The sequence below is a fragment of the Triticum aestivum genome, chromosome 1A (genome assembly GCF_018294505.1).
Source record: "Triticum aestivum cultivar Chinese Spring chromosome 1A, IWGSC CS RefSeq v2.1, whole genome shotgun sequence".
NCBI lineage: Eukaryota > Viridiplantae > Streptophyta > Magnoliopsida > Poales > Poaceae > Triticum > Triticum aestivum.
In genome coordinates, this window is record NC_057794.1 from 574,829,890 (window position 1) to 574,848,342 (window position 18,453).

Here is an 18,453-nt window from a genome sequence, read left to right on the forward strand (position 1 = left end):
GATTTTATGGCCTCGAGCCATTTATCGGAATCCGGGCCCACCATCGCTTCTCCATAGCTCGTAGGTTCATTGTTGTCTAGCAACATGACTTCCAAGACAGGATTACGTACCACTCTGAAGTAGTACGCATCCTTGTCATCCCACGAGGTTTGGGAGTGACTTGATCCGAAGTCTCATGATCAATATCATAAGCTTCCACTTCAATTGGTGTAGGTACCACAGGAACAACTCTTTGTGCCCTGCTATACACTAGTTGAAGTGACAGTTCATTAACCTCATCAAGTCTCCACCATCCTCCCACTCAATTCTTTCGAGAGAAACTTTTCCTCGAGAAAGGACCCGATTCTAGAAACAATCCCTTATTGCTTTCGGATCTGAGACAGGAGGTATACCCAACTGTTTTTGGGTGTCCTATGAAGATGCATTCATCCGCTTTGGGTTCGAGCTTATCAGCCTGAAACTTTTTCACATAAGCGTCGCAGCCCCAAACTTTTAAGAAACGACAGCTTAGGTTTCTCTAAACCATAGTTCATTCGGTGTCGTCTCAACGGAACTACGTGGTGCCCCTTTTAAAGTGAATGTGGTTGTCTCTAATGCCTAACCCATAAACTATTGTGGTAATTCGATAAGAGACATCATGGTATTCATCATATCCAATAGGGTGCAGTTATGATGTTCGGACACACCATCACACTATGGTGTTCCAGGGTGTATTAGTTGTGAAACAATTTCCACAATGTCTTAATTCTGTGCCAAACTCGTAATTCAGATATTCATCTCTATGATCATATCATAGATCTTTTATCCTCTTGTCACGACGATCTTTCAACTTCACCCTAAAATTACTTGAACCTTTCAATAATTCAGACACGTGATTCATCAAGTAAATATACTCAACATATACTCAAATCATCTGTGAAGTAAGAACATAACGATATCCACTACATGCCTCAGCACTCATTGGACTGCATATATCAAAATGTATTACTTCCAAAAAGTTGCTTTCTAGTTCCATTTTACTGAAAACGAGGCTTTCAGTCATCTTGCCCATGTGGTATGATTTGCATGTCTCAAGTGATTCAAAATCAAGTGAGTCCAAACGGTCCATTTGCATGGATTTTCTTCATGCATATACACCAATAGACATGGTTCGCATGTCTCAAATTTTCAAAACGAGTGAGCCCAAAGATCCATCAACATGGAGCTTCTTCATGCGTTTTATACCGATGTGACTTACATGGCAGTGCCACAAGTAGGTGGTACTATCATTACTATCTTATATCTTTTGGCATGAACATGTATATCACTACGATCGAGATTCAATAAACCATTCATTTTAGGTGCAAGACCATTGAAGGTATTATTCAAATAAACAGAGTAACCATTATTCTCCTTAAATGAATAACCGTATCGCGATAGACATAATCCAATCATGTCTATGCTCAACGCAAACACCAATCTCGATGGTAGAAGGAGCGTACGATATTTGATCAACCTTGGAAATACTTCCAACACATATCGTCATCTCACCTTTAGCTAGTCTCTGTTTATTCCGTAGCTTTTATTTCGAGTTACTAACACTTAGCAACCGAACCGGTATCTAATACCCTGGTGCTACTAGGAGTACTAGTAAAGTACACATCAACACAATGTATATCCAATATACTTCTATCGACCTTACAAGCCTTCTCATCTACCAAGTATCTAGGGTAATTCTGCTCCAGTGGCTGTTCCCCTTATTACAGAAGCACTTAGTCTCGGGTTTGGGTTCAACCTTGGGTTTCTTCACTAGAGCAGCAGCTGAATTGCCGTTTCATGAAGTATCCCTTCTTGCCCTTTCCCTTCTTGAAACTAGTGGTTTCATCAACAATTGATGCTCCTTGTTGATTTCTACTTTCGCGGTGTCAAACATTGCGAATATCTCAAGGGTCATCATATATGTCCCTGATGTATTATAGTTCATCATGAAGCTCTAGCAGCTTGGTGGTAATGACTTCGGAGAAACATCACTATCTCATCTGGAAGATCAACTCCCACTCGATTCAAATAATTGTTGTACTCAGACAATATGAGCACAAGCTCAACAATTGAGCTTTTCTCCCTTAGTTTGCAGGCTAAGAAAATCGTCGGAGGTCTTATACCTCTTGACATGGGCACGAGCCTGAAATCCCAATTTCAGCCCTCGAAACATCTCATATGTTTCGCGATGTTTCAAAACGTCTTCGGTGCCTCAATTCTAAACCGTTTAACTGAACTATCACGTAGTTATCAAAATGTGTATGTCAGATGTTCGCAACATCCACAGACGACGTTCAAGGTTCAGCACACTGAGCGGTGCATTAAGGACATAAGCCTTCTATGAAGCAATGAGGACAATCCTCAGTTTACGGACCTAGTCCGCATAATTGCTACTATCAACTTTCAACTAAATTTGTCTCTAGGAACATAACTAAAGCGTAGAACTGAAGCGCGAGCTATGACATAATTTGCAAAATCCTTTTTGACTATGTTCAGGATAATTAAGTTCATCTTATGAACTCCCACTCAGATAGACATCCCTCTAGTCATCTAAGTGATTACATGATCCGAGTCAACTAGGCCGTGTCCGATCATCACATGAGACGGACTAGTCAACGTCGGTGAACATCTTCATGTTGATCGTATCTACCATACGATTCATGCTCGACCTTTCGGTCTTCTGTGTTCCGAGGCCATGTCTGTACACATGCTAGGCTCGTCAAGTCAACCTAAGTGTTTCGCGTGTGTAAATCTGGCTTACACCCGTTGTATGTGAACGTTAGAATCTAACACCCGATCATCACGTGGTGCTTCGAAACAACGAACTGTCGCAATGGTGCACAGTTAGGGGGAACACTTTCTTGAAATTATTATGAGGGATCATCTTATTTACTACCGTCGTTCTAAGCAAATAAGATGTATAAACATGATAAACATCACATGCAATCAAATAGTGATATGATATGGCCAATATCACTTTGCTCCTTTTGATCTCCATCTTCGGGGCTCCATGATCATCATCGTCACCGGCATGACACCATGATCTCCATCATCATGATCTCCATCATCGTGTCTTCATGAAGTTGTCTCGCCAACTATTTCTTCTACTTCTACAGCTAACGGTTAGCAATAAAGTAAAGTAATTACATGACGTTTATGTTGACACGCAGGTCATAAATAAATTAAGACAACTCCTATGGCTCCTGCCGGTTGTCATACTCATCGACATGCAAGTCGTGATTCCTATTACAAGAACATGATCATCTCATACATCACATATATCATTCATCACATCCTTTGGCCATATCACATCACATAGCATACCCTGCAAAAACAAGTTAGACGTCCTCTAATTGTTGTTTGCATGTTTTACGTGGCTTCTATGGGTTTCTAGCAAGAACGTTTCTTACCTACGCAAAGACCACAACGTGATATGCCAATTGCTATTTACCCTTCATAAGGACCCTTTTCATCGAATCCGATCCGACTAAAGTGGGAGAGACACACACCCGCCGGCCACCTTATGCAACTAGTGCATGTTTGTCGGTGGAACCGGTCTCACGTAAGCGTACGTGTAACGTTGATCCGGGCTGCTTCATCCCACAATGCCATCGAATCAAGATTGGACTAGTAACGGTAAGCATATTGCACAAAATCAACGCTCACAACTACGTTGTGTTCTACTTGTGCATAGAATCTACGCAATAGACCTAGCTCATGATGCCATTGTTGGGGAACGTAGCAGAAATTCAATTTTTTTTTACGTATCACCAAGATCTATCTATGGAGAAACCAGCAACGAGGGGAAGGAGAGTGCATCTACATACCCTTGTAGATCGCTAAGCGGAAGCGTTCAAGTGAACGGGGTTGATGGAGTCGTACTCGTCGTGATCCAAATCACTGATGATCCTAGTGCCGAACGGACGGCACCTCCGTGTTCAACACACGTACAGCCCGGGGACGTCTCCTCCTTCTTGATCCAGCAAGGGGAGAGGAGAAGTTGAGGGAGAGCTCCGTCAGCATGACGGCGTGGTGGTGGTGGAGCTCGTGGTTCTCCGGCAGGGCTTCACCAAGCACCATGGAGGAGGAGGAGAAGGTAGGAGGAGGGAGGGCTGCGCCAGGCAAGAGGTCATCTCGTGTGTTGGGCAGCCCCAAAACCTCCACTATATATAGGGGCAAGGGGGAGGGGAGGCGCCCTAGGGTTTCCCCTAGGGGGGGGGGGCAGCGGCCAGGGCAGATGGGATCTCCCCCTTGGGTGACTTGGCCCCCAAGCCAGGAGGTGGGAACCCTAGATGGGGCGCCCCAAACCCCTTGGTCACGTGGGAATAGGTGAGGGGGGCGCACAGCCCCTTAGTGGGCTGGTTTGTCCCCTTCCCTTGGCCCATGCAGCCCCCCAACACTTGCCGGGGCTCCCGAAACACCTTTCGGTCATGCTGGTCATAGCCTGGTACCTCCGGAACACTTCCGGACTCCAATACCCTTCGTCCAATATATCGATCTTCACCGCCGGACCATTCCGGAACTCCTCGTGACGTCCGGGATCTCATCCGGGGCTCCGAACTACCTTCGTTAACCACATACTATTTCCCATAACAACTCTAGCGTCACCGAACCTTAAGTGTGTAGACCCTACGGGTTCGGGAACCATGTAGACATGACCGAGATACCTCTCCGGCCAATAACCAATAGCGGGATCTGGATACCCATATTGGCTCCCACATGTTCCACGATGATCTCATCAGATGAACCACGATGTCGAGGATTTAATCAATCTCGTATTCAATTCCCTTGTCCAGCGGTATTGTACTTGCCCGAGATTCGATCGTCGGTATCCGATACCTTGTTCAATCTCGTTACCGGCAAGACTCTTTACTCGTTCCGTAACACATCATCCCGTGATTAACTCCTTGGTCACATTGCGCATATGATGATGTCCTACCAAGTGGGCCTAGAGATACCTCTCCGTCACACGGAGTGACAAATCCCAGTCTCGATTCGTGCCAACCCAACAGACACTTTCGGAGATACCCATAGTGTACCTTTATAGCCACCCAGTTACGTTGTGACGTTTGGCACACCCAAAGTATTCCTACGGTATCCGGGAGTTGCACAATCTCATGGTCTAAGGAAGTGATACTTGACATTAGAAAAGCTTTAGCATACGAACTACACGATCTTTGTGCTAGGCTTAGGATTGGGTCTTGTCCATCACATCATTCTCCTAATGATGTTATCTCGTTATCAACGACATCCAATGTCCATGGTCAGGAAACCGTGACCATCTATTGATCAACGAGCTAGTCAACTAGAGGCTTACTAGGGACATGGTGTTGTCTATGTATCCACACATGTATCTGAGTTTCCTATCAATACAATTCTAGCATGGATAATAAACGATTATCATGAACAAGGAAATATAATAATAATCAATTTATTATTGCCTCTAGGGCATACTTCCAACAGTCTCCCACTTGCACTAGAGTTAATAATCTAGTTCACATCGCCATGTGATTAACACTCACAGGTCACATCGCCATGTAACCAACATCCAAAGAGTTTACTAGAGTCAATAATCTAGTTCACATCACTATGTGATTAGCACTCAATGAGTTCTGGGTTTGATCATGTTGCTTGTGAGAGAGGTTTTAGTCAACGGGTCTGAACCTTTTAGATCCATGTGAGCTTTACAAATCTCTATGTCATCTCCTAGATGTAGCTACCATGTTCTATTTGGAGCTATTCCAAATAACTGTTCTACTTGGAGCTATTCTAAATTGTTGCTCCATTATACGTATCCGGTATCTCTACTCAGAGCTATTCGGATAGGTGTTAAGCTTGCATCGACGTAACCCTTTACGACGAACACTTTTACCACCTCCATAAGCGAGAAAATTCCTTAGTCCACTAGTTACTAAGGATAACTTTGACCGCTGTCCTGTGATCCGTTCTTGGATCACTCTTGTAGCCCTTGACTGACTCATGGCAAGGCACATTTCGGGTGCGGTACACAGCATAGCATACTGTAGGGCCTATGTCTTAAGCATAGGGGACGACCTTCGTTCTTTCTCCCTGTTCTGCCGTGGTCGAGCTTTAAGTCTTAACTTCGTACCTTACAACTCAGGCAAGAACTCCTTCTTTGACTGGTCCATCTTGAACACCTTCAAGATCATGTCAAGGTATGTGCTCATTTGAAAGTACCATTAAGCGTTTTGATCTATCCTTATAGATCTTGATGCTCAATACTCAAGTAGCTTAATCCAGGCTTTCCATTGAAAAACACTTTCCAAATAACCCTATATGCTTTCCAGAAATTCTGCGTCATTTCTGATCAACAATATGTCAACAACATATATTCATCAGAAATTCTATAGTGCTCCCACTCACTTCTTTGGAAATACAAGTTTCTCATAAACTTTGTATCCACCCAAAATCTTTGATCATCTCATCAAAGCATACATTCCAACTCCGAGATGCTTACTCCAGTCCTCAGAAGGATTGCTGGGGCTTTGCATACTTATTAGCATCTTTCAGGATTGACAAAACCATCCGGTTGTATCACATACAACCTTTCCTCAAGAAATCGTCGAGGAAACAATGTTTTGACATCCTATCTGCAAGATTTCATAAATAATGCAGTGACTGTTAATATAATTCCAACAGACTCTTAGCATCCCTACGAGTGAGAAAATCTCACCGCAGTCAACTCCTTGAACTTGTCAGAAAACATCTTAACGACAAGTCGAGCTTTCTTAATGGTGACATTTACCATCATTGTCCGTCTTCCTTTTAAAATCCATCTATACTCAACAGCCTCACGACCATCGAGCTGTTCTGTCAAAGTCTACACTTTGTTTCCATACATGGATCCTCTCTCGGATTTTATGGCCTCGAGCCATTTATCGGAATCCGGGCCCACCATCACTTCTCCATAGCTCGTAGGTTCATTGTTGTCTAGCAACATGACTTCCAAGACAGGATTACGTACCACTCTGAAGTAGTACGCATCCTTGTCATCCCACGAGGTTTGGGAGTGACTTGATCCGAAGTCTCATGATCAATATCATAAGCTTCCACTTCAATTGGTGTAGGTACCACAGGAACAACTCTTTGTGCCCCGCTATACACTAGTTGAAGTGACAGTTCATTAACCTCATCAAGTCTCCACCATCCTCCCACTCAATTCTTTCGAGAGAAACTTTTCCTCGAGAAAGGACCTGATTCTAGAAACAATCCCTTATTGCTTTCGGATCTAAGACAGGAGGTATACCCAACTGTTTTTGGGTGTCCTATGAAGATGCATTCATCCGCTTTGGGTTCGAGCTTATCAGCCTGAAACTTTTTCACATAAGCGTCGCAGCCCCAAACTTTTAAGAAACGACAGCTTAGGTTTCTCTAAACCATAGTTCATTCGGTGTCGTCTCAACGGAACTATGTGGTGCCCCTTTTAAAGTGAATGTGGTTGTCTCTAATGCCTAACCCATAAACTATTGTGGTAATTCGATAAGAGACATCATGGTATTCATCATATCCAATAGGGTGCAGTTATGATGTTCGGACACACCATCACACTATGGTGTTCCAGGCTGTATTAGTTGTGAAACAATTTCCACAGTGTCTTAATTCTGTGCCAAACTCGTAATTCAGATATTCATCTCTATGATCATATCATAGATCTTTTATCCTCTTGTCACGACGACCTTTCAACTTCACCCTAAAATTACTTGAACCTTTCAATAATTCAGACACGTGATTCATCAAGTAAATATACTCAACATCTACTCAAATCATCTGTGAAGTAAGAACATAACGATATCCACTACACGCCTCAGCACTCATTGGACTGCATACATCAAAATGTATTACTTCCAACAAGTTGCTTTCTAGTTCCATTTTACTGAAAACGAGGCTTTCAGTCATCTTGCCCATGTGGTATGATTTGCATGTCTCAAGTGATTCAAAATCAAGTGAGTCCAAACGGTCCATTTGCATGGATTTTCTTCATGCATATACACCAATAGACATGGTTCGCATGTCTCAAATTTTCAAAACGAGTGAGCCCAAAGATCCATCAACATGGAGCTTCTTCATGCGTTTTATACCGATGTGACTTACGTGGCAGTGCCACAAGTAGGTGGTACTATCATTACTATCTTATATCTTTTGGCATGAACATGTATATCACTACGATCGAGATTCAATAAACCATTCATTTTAGGTGCAAGACCATTGAAGGTATTATTCAAATAAATAGAGTAACCATTATTCTCCTTAAATGAATAACCGTATCGCGATAGACATAATCCAATCATGTCTATGCTCAACGCAAACACCAATCTCGATGGTAGAAGGAGCGTACGATATTTGATCAACCTTGGAAATACTTCCAACACATATCGTCATCTCACCTTTAGCTAGTCTCCGTTTATTCCGTAGATTTTATTTCGAGTTACTAACACTTAGCAACCGAACCGGTATCTAATACCCTGGTGCTACTAGGAGTACTAGTAAAGTACACATCAACACAATGTATATCCAATATACTTCTATCGACCTTACAAGCCTTCTCATCTACCAAGTATCTAGGGTAATTCTGCTCCAGTGGCTGTTCCCCTTATTACAGAAGCACTTAGTCTCGGGTTTGGGTTCAACCTTGGGTTTCTTCACTAGAGCAGCAGCTGAATTGCCGTTTCATGAAGTATCCCTTCTTGCCCTTGCCCTTCTTGAAACTAGTGGTTTCATCAACAATTGATGCTCCTTGTTGATTTCTACTTTCGCGGTGTCAAACATTGCGAATATCTCAAGGATCATCATATATGTCCCTGATGTATTATAGTTCATCACGAAGCTCTAGCAGCTTGGTGGTAATGACTTCGGAGAAACATCACTATCTCATCTGGAAGATCAACTCCCACTCGATTCAAATAATTGTTGTACTCAGACAATCTGAGCACAAGCTCAACAATTGAGCTTTTCTCCCTTAGTTTGCAGGCTAAGAAAATCGTCGGAGGTCTTATACCTCTTGACGTGGGCACGAGCCTGAAATCCCAATTTCAGCCCTCGAAACATCTCATATGTTTTGCGATGTTTCAAAACGTCTTCGGTGCCTCAATTCTAAACCGTTTAACTGAACTATCACGTAGTTATCAAAATGTGTATGTCAGATGTTTGCAACATCCACAGACGACGTTCAAGGTTCAGCACACTGAGCGGTGCATTAAGGACATAAGCCTTCTATGAAGCAATGAGGACAACCCTCAGTTTGCGGACCTAGTCTGCATAATTGCTACTATCAACTTTCAACTAAATTTTTCTCTAGGAACATAACTAAAGCGTAGAACTGAAGCGCGAGCTACGACATAATTTGCAAAATCCTTTTTGACTATGTTCAGGATAATTAAGTTCATCTTATGAACTCCCACTCAGATAGACATCCCTCTAGTTATCTAAGTGATTACATGATCCGAGTCAACTAGGCCGTGTCCGATCATCACGTGAGACGGACTAGTCAACGTCGGTGAACATCTTCATGTTGATCGTATCTACCATACGACTCATGCTCGACCTTTCGGTCTTCTTTGTTCCGAGGTCATGTCTGTACACATGCTAGGCTCGTCAAGTCAACCTAAGTGTTTCGCGTATGTAAATCTGGCTTACACCCATTGTATGTGAACGTAAGAATCTAACACCCGATCATCACGTGGTGCTTCGAAACAACGAACTGTCGCAACGGTGCATGGTTAGGGGGAACACTTTCTTGAAATTATTATGAGGGATCATCTTATTTACTACCATCGTTCTAAGCAAATAAGATGTATAAACATGATAAACATCACATGCAATCAAATAGTGACATGATATGGCCAATATCACTTTGCTCCTTTTGATCTCCATCTTCGGGGCTCCATGATCATCATCGTCACCGGCATGACACCATGATCTCCATCATCATGATCTCCATCATCGTGTCTTCATGAAGTTGTCTCGCCAACTATTACTTCTACTTCTACAGCTAACGGTTAGCAATAAAGTAAAGTAATTACATGACGTTTATGTTGACACGCAGGTCATAAATAAATTAAGACAACTCCTATGGCTCCTGCCGGTTGTCATACTCATCGACATGCAAGTCGTGATTCCTATTACAAGAACATGATCATCTCATACATCACATATATCATTCATCACATCCTTTGGCCATATCACATCACATAGCATACCCTGCAAAAACAAGTTAGACGTCCTCTAATTGTTGTTTGCATGTTTTACGTGGCTTCTATGGGTTTCTAGCAAGAACGTTTCTTACCTACGCAAAGACCATAACGTGATATGCCAATTGCTATTTACCCTTCATAAGGACCCTTTTCATCGAATCCGATCCGACTAAAGTGGGAGAGACAGACACCCGCCAGCCACCTTATGCAACTAGTGCATGTTTGTCGGTGGAACCGGTCTCACGTAAGCGTACGTGTAACGTTGGTCCGGGCCGCTTCATCCCACAATGCCGTGGAATCAAGATTGGACTAGTAACGGTAAGCATATTGAACAAAATCAACGCCCACAACTACGTTGTGTTCTACTCGTGCATAGAATCTACGCAATAGACCTACCTCATGATGCCATTGTTGGGGAACGTAGCAGAAATTCAAAATTTTCTTACGTATCACCAAGATCTATCTATGGAGAAACCAGCAACGAGGGGAAGGAGAGTGCATCTACATACCCTTGTAGATTGCTAAGCGGAAGCGTTCAAGTGAACGGGGTTGATGGAGTCGTACTCGTCGTGATCCAAATCACCGATGATCCTAGTGCTGAACGGACGGCACCTCCGTGTTCAACACACGTACAGCCCGGGGACGTCTCCTCCTTCTTGATCCAGCAAGGGGAGAGGAGAAGTTGAGGGAGAGCTCCGTCAGCATGACGGCGTGGTGGTGGTGGAGCTCGTGGTTCTCCGGCAGGGCTTCGCCAAGCACCATGGAGGAGGAGGAGAAGGTAGGAGGAGGGAGGGCTGCGCCAGGCAAGAGGTCATCTCGTGTGTTGGGCAGCCCCAAAACCTCCACTATATATAGGGGCAAGGGGGAGGGGAGGCGCCCTAGGGTTTCCCCTAGGGGGGGCGGTGGCCAGGGCAGATGGAATCTCCCCCTTGGGTGACTTGGCCCCCAAGCCAGGAGGTGGGAACCCTAGATGGGGCGCCCCAAACCCCTTGGTCACGTGGGAATAGGTGAGGGGGGCGCACAGCCCCTTAGTGGGCTGGTTTGTCCCCTTCCCTTGGCCCATGAATCCCCCCAACACTTGTCGGGGCTCCCGAAACACCTTTCGGTCATGCTGGTCATAGCCTGGTACCTCCGGAACACTTCCGGACTCCAATACCCTTCGTCCAATATATCGATCTTCACCGCCGGACCATTCCGGAACTCCTCGTGACGTCCGGGATCTCATCCGGGGCTCCGAACTACCTTCGGTAACCACATACTATTTCCCATAACAACTCTAGCGTCACCGAACCTTAAGTGTGTAGACCCTACGGGTTCGGGAACCATGTAGACATGACCGAGATACCTCTCTGGCCAATAACCAATAGCGGGATCTGGATACCCATATTGGCTCCCACATGTTCCACGATGATCTCATCAGATGAACCACGATGTCGAGGATTTAATCAATCCCGTATTCAATTCCCTTGTCCAGCGGTATTGTACTTGCCCGAGATTCGATCGTCGGTATCCGATACCTTGTTCAATCTCGTTACCGGCAAGACTCTTTACTCGTTCCGTAACACATCATCCCGTGATCAACTCCTTGGTCACATTGCGCATATGATGATGTCCTACCAAGTGGGCCCAGAGATACCTCTCCGTCACACGGAGTGACAAATCCCAGTCTCGATTCGTGCCAACCCAACAGACACATTCGGAGATACCCGTAGTGTACCTTTATAGCCACCCAGTTACGTTGTGACGTTTGGCACACCCAAAGTATTCCTACAGTATCCGGGAATTGCACAATCTCATGGTCTAAGGAAGTGATACTTGACATTAGAAAAGCTTTAGCATACGAACTACATGATCTTTGTGCTAGGCTTAGGATTGGGTCTTGTCCATCACATCATTCTCCTAATGATGTGATCTCGTTATCAACGACATCCAATGTCCATGGTCAGGAAACCGTGACCATCTATTGATCAACGAGCTAGTCAACTAGAGGCTTACTAGGGACATGGTGTTGTCTATGTATCCACACATGTATCTGAGTTTCCTATCAATACAATTCTAGCATGGATAATAAATGATTATCATGAACAAGGAAATATAATAATAATCAATTTATTATTGCCTCTAGGGCATATTTCCAACAGTCTCCCACTTGCACTAGAGTCAATAATCTAGTTCACATCGCCATGTGATTAACACTCACAGGTCACATCGCCATGTAACCAACATCCAAAGAGTTTACTAGAGTCAATAATCTAGTTCACATCACTATGTGATTAGCACTCAATGAGTTCTGGGTTTGATCATGTTGCTTGTGAGAGAGGTTTTAGTCAACGGGTCTGAACCTTTCAGATCCGTGTGAGCTTTACAAATCTCTATGTCATCTCCTAGATGTAGCTACCACGTTCTATTTGGAGCTATTCCAAATAACTGTTCTACTTGGAGCTATTCTAAATTGTTGCTCCATTATACGTATCCGGTATCTCTACTCAGAGCTATTCGGATAGGTGTTAAGCTTGCATCGACGTAACCCTTTACGATGAACTCTTTTACCACCTCCATAATCAAGAAAATTCCTTAGTCCACTAGTTACTAAGGATAACTTTGACCGCTGTCCTGTGATCCGTTCTTGGATCACTCTTGTAGCCCTTGACTGACTCATGGCAAGGCACATTTCAGGTGCGGTACACAGCATAGCATACTGTAGGGCCTATGTCTTAAGCATAGGGGACGACCTTCGTTCTTTCTCCCTGTTCTGCCGTGGTCGAGCTTTAAGTCTTAACTTCGTACCTTACAACTCAGACAAGAACTCCTTCTTTGACTGGTCCATCTTGAACACCTTCAAGATCATGTCAAGGTATGTGCTCATTTGAAAGTACCATTAAGCGTTTTGATCTATCCTTATAGATCTTGATGCTCAATACTCAAGTAGCTTAATCCAGGCTTTCCATTGAAAAACACTTTCCAAATAACCCTATATGCTTTCCAGAAATTCTGCGTCATTTCTGATCAACAATATGTCAACAACATATATTCATCAGAAATTCTATAGTGCTCCCACTCACTTCTTTGGAAATACAAGTTTCTCATAAACTTTGTATCCACCCAAAATCTTTGATCATCTCATCAAAGCATACATTCCAACTCTGAGATGCTTACTCCAGTCCTCAGAAGGATTGCTGGGGCTTTGCATACTTATTAGCATCTTTCAGGATTGACAAAACCATCCGGTTGTATCACATACAACCTTTCCTCAAGAAATCGTCGAGGAAACAATGTTTTGACATCCTATCTGCAAGATTTCATAAATAATGCAGTGACTGTTAATATAATTCCAACAGACTCTTAGCATCCCTACGAGTGAGAAAATCTCACCGCAGTCAACTCCTTGAACTTGTCAGAAAACATCTTAACGACAAGTCGAGCTTTCTTAATGGTGACATTTACCATCATTGTCCGTCTTCCTTTTAAAATCCATCTATACTCAACAGCCTCACGACCATCGAGCTGTTCTGTCAAAGTCTACACTTTGTTTCCATACATGGATCCTCTCTCGGATTTTATGGCCTCGAGCCATTTATCGGAATCCGGGCCCACCATCGCTTCTCCATAGCTCGTAGGTTCATTGTTGTCTAGCAACATGACTTCCAAGACAGGATTACGTACCACTCTGAAGTAGTACGCATCCTTGTCATCCCACGAGGTTTGGGAGTGACTTGATCCGAAGTCTCATGATCAATATCATAAGCTTCCACTTCAATTGGTGTAGGTACCACAGGAACAACTCTTTGTGCCCCGCTATACACTAGTTGAAGTGACAGTTCATTAACCTCATCAAGTCTCCACCATCCTCCCACTCAATTCTTTCGAGAGAAACTTTTCCTCGAGAAAGGACCTGATTCTAGAAACAATCCCTTATTGCTTTCGGATCTAAGACAGGAGGTATACCCAACTGTTTTTGGGTGTCCTATGAAGATGCATTCATCCGCTTTGGGTTCGAGCTTATCAGCCTGAAACTTTTTCACATAAGCGTCGCAGCCCCAAACTTTTAAGAAACGACAGCTTAGGTTTCTCTAAACCATAGTTCATTCGGTGTCGTCTCAACGGAACTACGTGGTGCCCCTTTTAAAGTGAATGTGGTTGTCTCTAATGCCTAACCCATAAACTATTGTGGTAATTCGATAAGAGACATCATGGTATTCATCATATCCAATAGGGTGCAGTTATGATGTTCGGACACACCATCACACTATGGTGTTCCAGGCTGTATTAGTTGTGAAACAATTTCCACAGTGTCTTAATTCTGTGCCAAACTCGTAATTCAGATATTCATCTCTATGATCATATCATAGATCTTTTATCCTCTTGTCACGACGATCTTTCAACTTCACCCTAAAATTACTTGAACCTTTCAATAATTCAGACACGTGATTCATCAAGTAAATATACTCAACATCTACTCAAATCATCTGTGAAGTAAGAACATAACGATATCCACTACACGCCTCAGCACTCATTGGACTGCATACATCAAAATGTATTACTTCCAACAAGTTGCTTTCTAGTTCCATTTTACTGAAAACGAGGCTTTCAGTCATCTTGCCCATGTGGTATGATTTGCATGTCTCAAGTGATTCAAAATCAAGTGAGTCCAAACGGTCCATTTGCATGGATTTTCTTCATGCATATACACCAATAGACATGGTTCGCATGTCTCAAATTTTCAAAACGAGTGAGCCCAAAGATCCATCAACATGGAGCTTCTTCATGCGTTTTATACCGATGTGACTTACGTGGCAGTGCCACAAGTAGGTGGTACTATCATTACTATCTTATATCTTTTGGCATGAACATGTATATCACTACGATCGAGATTCAATAAACCATTCATTTTAGGTGCAAGACCATTGAAGGTATTATTCAAATAAACAGAGTAACCATTATTCTCCTTAAATGAATAACCGTATCGCGATAGACATAATCCAATCATGTCTATGCTCAACGCAAACACCAATCTCGATGGTAGAAGGAGCGTACGATATTTGATCAACCTTGGAAATACTTCCAACACATATCATCATCTCACCTTTAGCTAGTCTCCGTTTATTCCGTAGATTTTATTTCGAGTTACTAACACTTAGCAACCGAACCGGTATCTAATACCCTGGTGCTACTAGGAGTACTAGTAAAGTACACATCAACACAATGTATATCCAATATACTTCTATCGACCTTACAAGCCTTCTCATCTACCAAGTATCTAGGGTAATTCTGCTCCAGTGGCTGTTCCCCTTATTACAGAAGCACTTAGTCTCGGGTTTGGGTTCAACCTTGGGTTTCTTCACTAGAGCAGCAGCTGAATTGCCGTTTCATGAAGTATCCCTTCTTGCCCTTGCCCTTCTTGAAACTAGTGGTTTCATCAACAATTGATGCTCCTTGTTGATTTCTACTTTCGCGGTGTCAAACATTGCGAATATCTCAAGGATCATCATATATGTCCCTGATGTATTATAGTTCATCATGAAGCTCTAGCAGCTTGGTGGTAATGACTTCGGAGAAACATCACTATCTCATCTGGAAGATCAACTCCCACTCGATTCAAATAATTGTTGTACTCACACAATCTGAGCACAAGCTCAACAATTGAGCTTTTCTCCCTTAGTTTGCAGGCTAATAAAATCGTCGGAGGTCTTATACCTCTTGACGTGGGCACGAGCCTGAAATCCCAATTTCAGCCCTCGAAACATCTCATATGTTTTGCGATGTTTCAAAACGTCTTCGGTGCCTCAATTCTAAACCGTTTAACTGAACTATCACGTAGTTATCAAAATGTGTATGTCAGATGTTTGCAACATCCACAGACGACGTTCAAGGTTCAGCACACTGAGCGGTGCATTAAGGACATAAGCCTTCTATGAAGCAATGAGGACAATCCTCAGTTTACGGACCTAGTCCGCATAATTGCTACTATCAACTTTCAACTAAATTTTTCTCTAGGAACATAACTAAAGCGTAGAACTGAACCGCGAGCTACGACATAATTTGCAAAATCCTTTTTGACTATGTTCAGGATAATTAAGTTCATCTTATGAACTCCCACTCAGATAGACATCCCTCTAGTTATCTAAGTGATTACATGATCCGAGTCAACTAGGCCGTGTCCGATCATCACGTGAGACGGACTAGTCAACATCGGTGAACATCTTCATGTTGATCGTATCTACCATACGACTCATGCTCGACCTTTCGGTCTTCTGTGTTCCGAGGCCATGTCTGTACACATGCTAGGCTCGTCAAGTCAACCTAAGTGTTTCGCGTGTGTAAATCTGGCTTACACCCGTTGTATGTGAACGTAAGAATCTAACACCCGATCATCACGTGGTGCTTCGAAACAACGAACTGTCGCAACGGTGCACAGTTAGGGGGAACACTTTCTTGAAATTATTATGAGGGATCATCTTATTTACTACCATCGTTCTAAGCAAATAAGATGTATAAACATGATAAACATCACGTGCAATCAAATAGTGACATGATATGGCCAATATCACTTTGCTCATTTTGATCTCCATCTTCGGGGCTCCATGATCATCATCGTCACTGGCATGACACCATGATCTCCATCATCATGATCTCCATCATCGTGTCTTCATGAAGTTGTCTCGCCAACTATTACTTCTACTTCTACAGCTAACGGTTAGCAATAAAGTAAAGTAATTACATGACGTTTATGTTGACACGCAGGTCATAAATAAATTAAGACAACTCCTATGGCTCCTGCCGGTTGTCATACTCATCGACATGCAAGTCGTGATTCCTATTACAAGAACATGATCATCTCATACATCACATATATCATTCATCACATCCTTTGGCCATATCACATCACATAGCATACCCTGCAAAAACAAGTTAGACGTCCTCTAATTGTTGTTTGCATGTTTTACGTGGCTTCTATGGGTTTCTAGCAAGAACGTTTCTTACCTACGCAAAGACCACAACGTGATATGCCAATTGCTATTTACCCTTCATAAGGACCCTTTTCATCGAATCCGATCCGACTAAAGTGGGAGAGACAGACACCCGCCAGCCACCTTATGCAACTAGTGCATGTTTGTCGGTGGAACCGGTCTCACGTAAGCGTATGTGTAATGTTGGTCCGGGCTGCTTCATCCCACAATGCCGTCTAATCAAGATTGGACTAGTAACGGTAAGCATATTGAACAAAATCAACGCCCAAAACTACGTTGTGTTCTACTCGTGCATAGAATCTACGCAATAGACCTAGCTCATGATGCCATTGTTGGGGAACGTAGCAGAAATTCAAAATTTTCTTACGTATCACCAAGATCTATCTATGGAGAAACCAGCAACGAGGGGAAGGAGAGTGCATCTACATACCCTTGTAGATCGCTACGCGGAAGCGTTCAAGTGAACGGGGTTGATGGAGTCATACTCGTCGTGATCCAAATCACCGATGATCCTAGTGCCGAACGGACGGCACCTCTGTGTTCAACACACGTACAGCCCGGGGACGTCTCCTCCTTCTTGATCCAGCAAGGGGAGAGGAGAATTTGAGGGAGAGCTCCGTCAGCACGACGGCGTGGTGGTGGTGGAGCTCGTGGTTCTCCGGCAGGGCTTCGCCAAGCACCATGGAGGAGGAGGAGAAGGTAGGAGGAGGGAGGGCTGCGCCAGGCAAGAGGTCATCTCGTGTGTTGGGCAGCCCCAAAACCTCCACTATATATAGGGGCAAGGGGGAGGGGAGGCGCCCTAGGGTTTCCCCTAGGGGGGGCGACGGCCAGGGCAGATGGGATCTCCCCCTTGGGTGACTTGGCCCCCAAGCCAGGAGGTGGGAACCCTAGATGGGGCGCCCCAAACCCCTTGGTCACGTGGGAATAGGTGAGGGGGGCGCACAACCCCTTAGTGGGCTGGTTTGTCCCCTTCCCTTCGCCCATGAAGCCCCCCAACACTTGCCGGGGCTCCCGAAACACCTTTCGGTCATGCTGGTCATAGCCTGGTACCTCCGGAACACTTTCGGACTCCAATACCCTTCGTCCAATATATCGATCTTCACCGCTGGACCATTCCGGAACTCCTCGTGACGTCCGGGACTCCGAACTACCTTAGGTAAGCACATACTATTTCCCATAACAACTCTAGCATCACCGAACCTTAAGTGTGTAGACCCTACGGGTTCGGGAACCATGTAGACATGACCGAGATACCT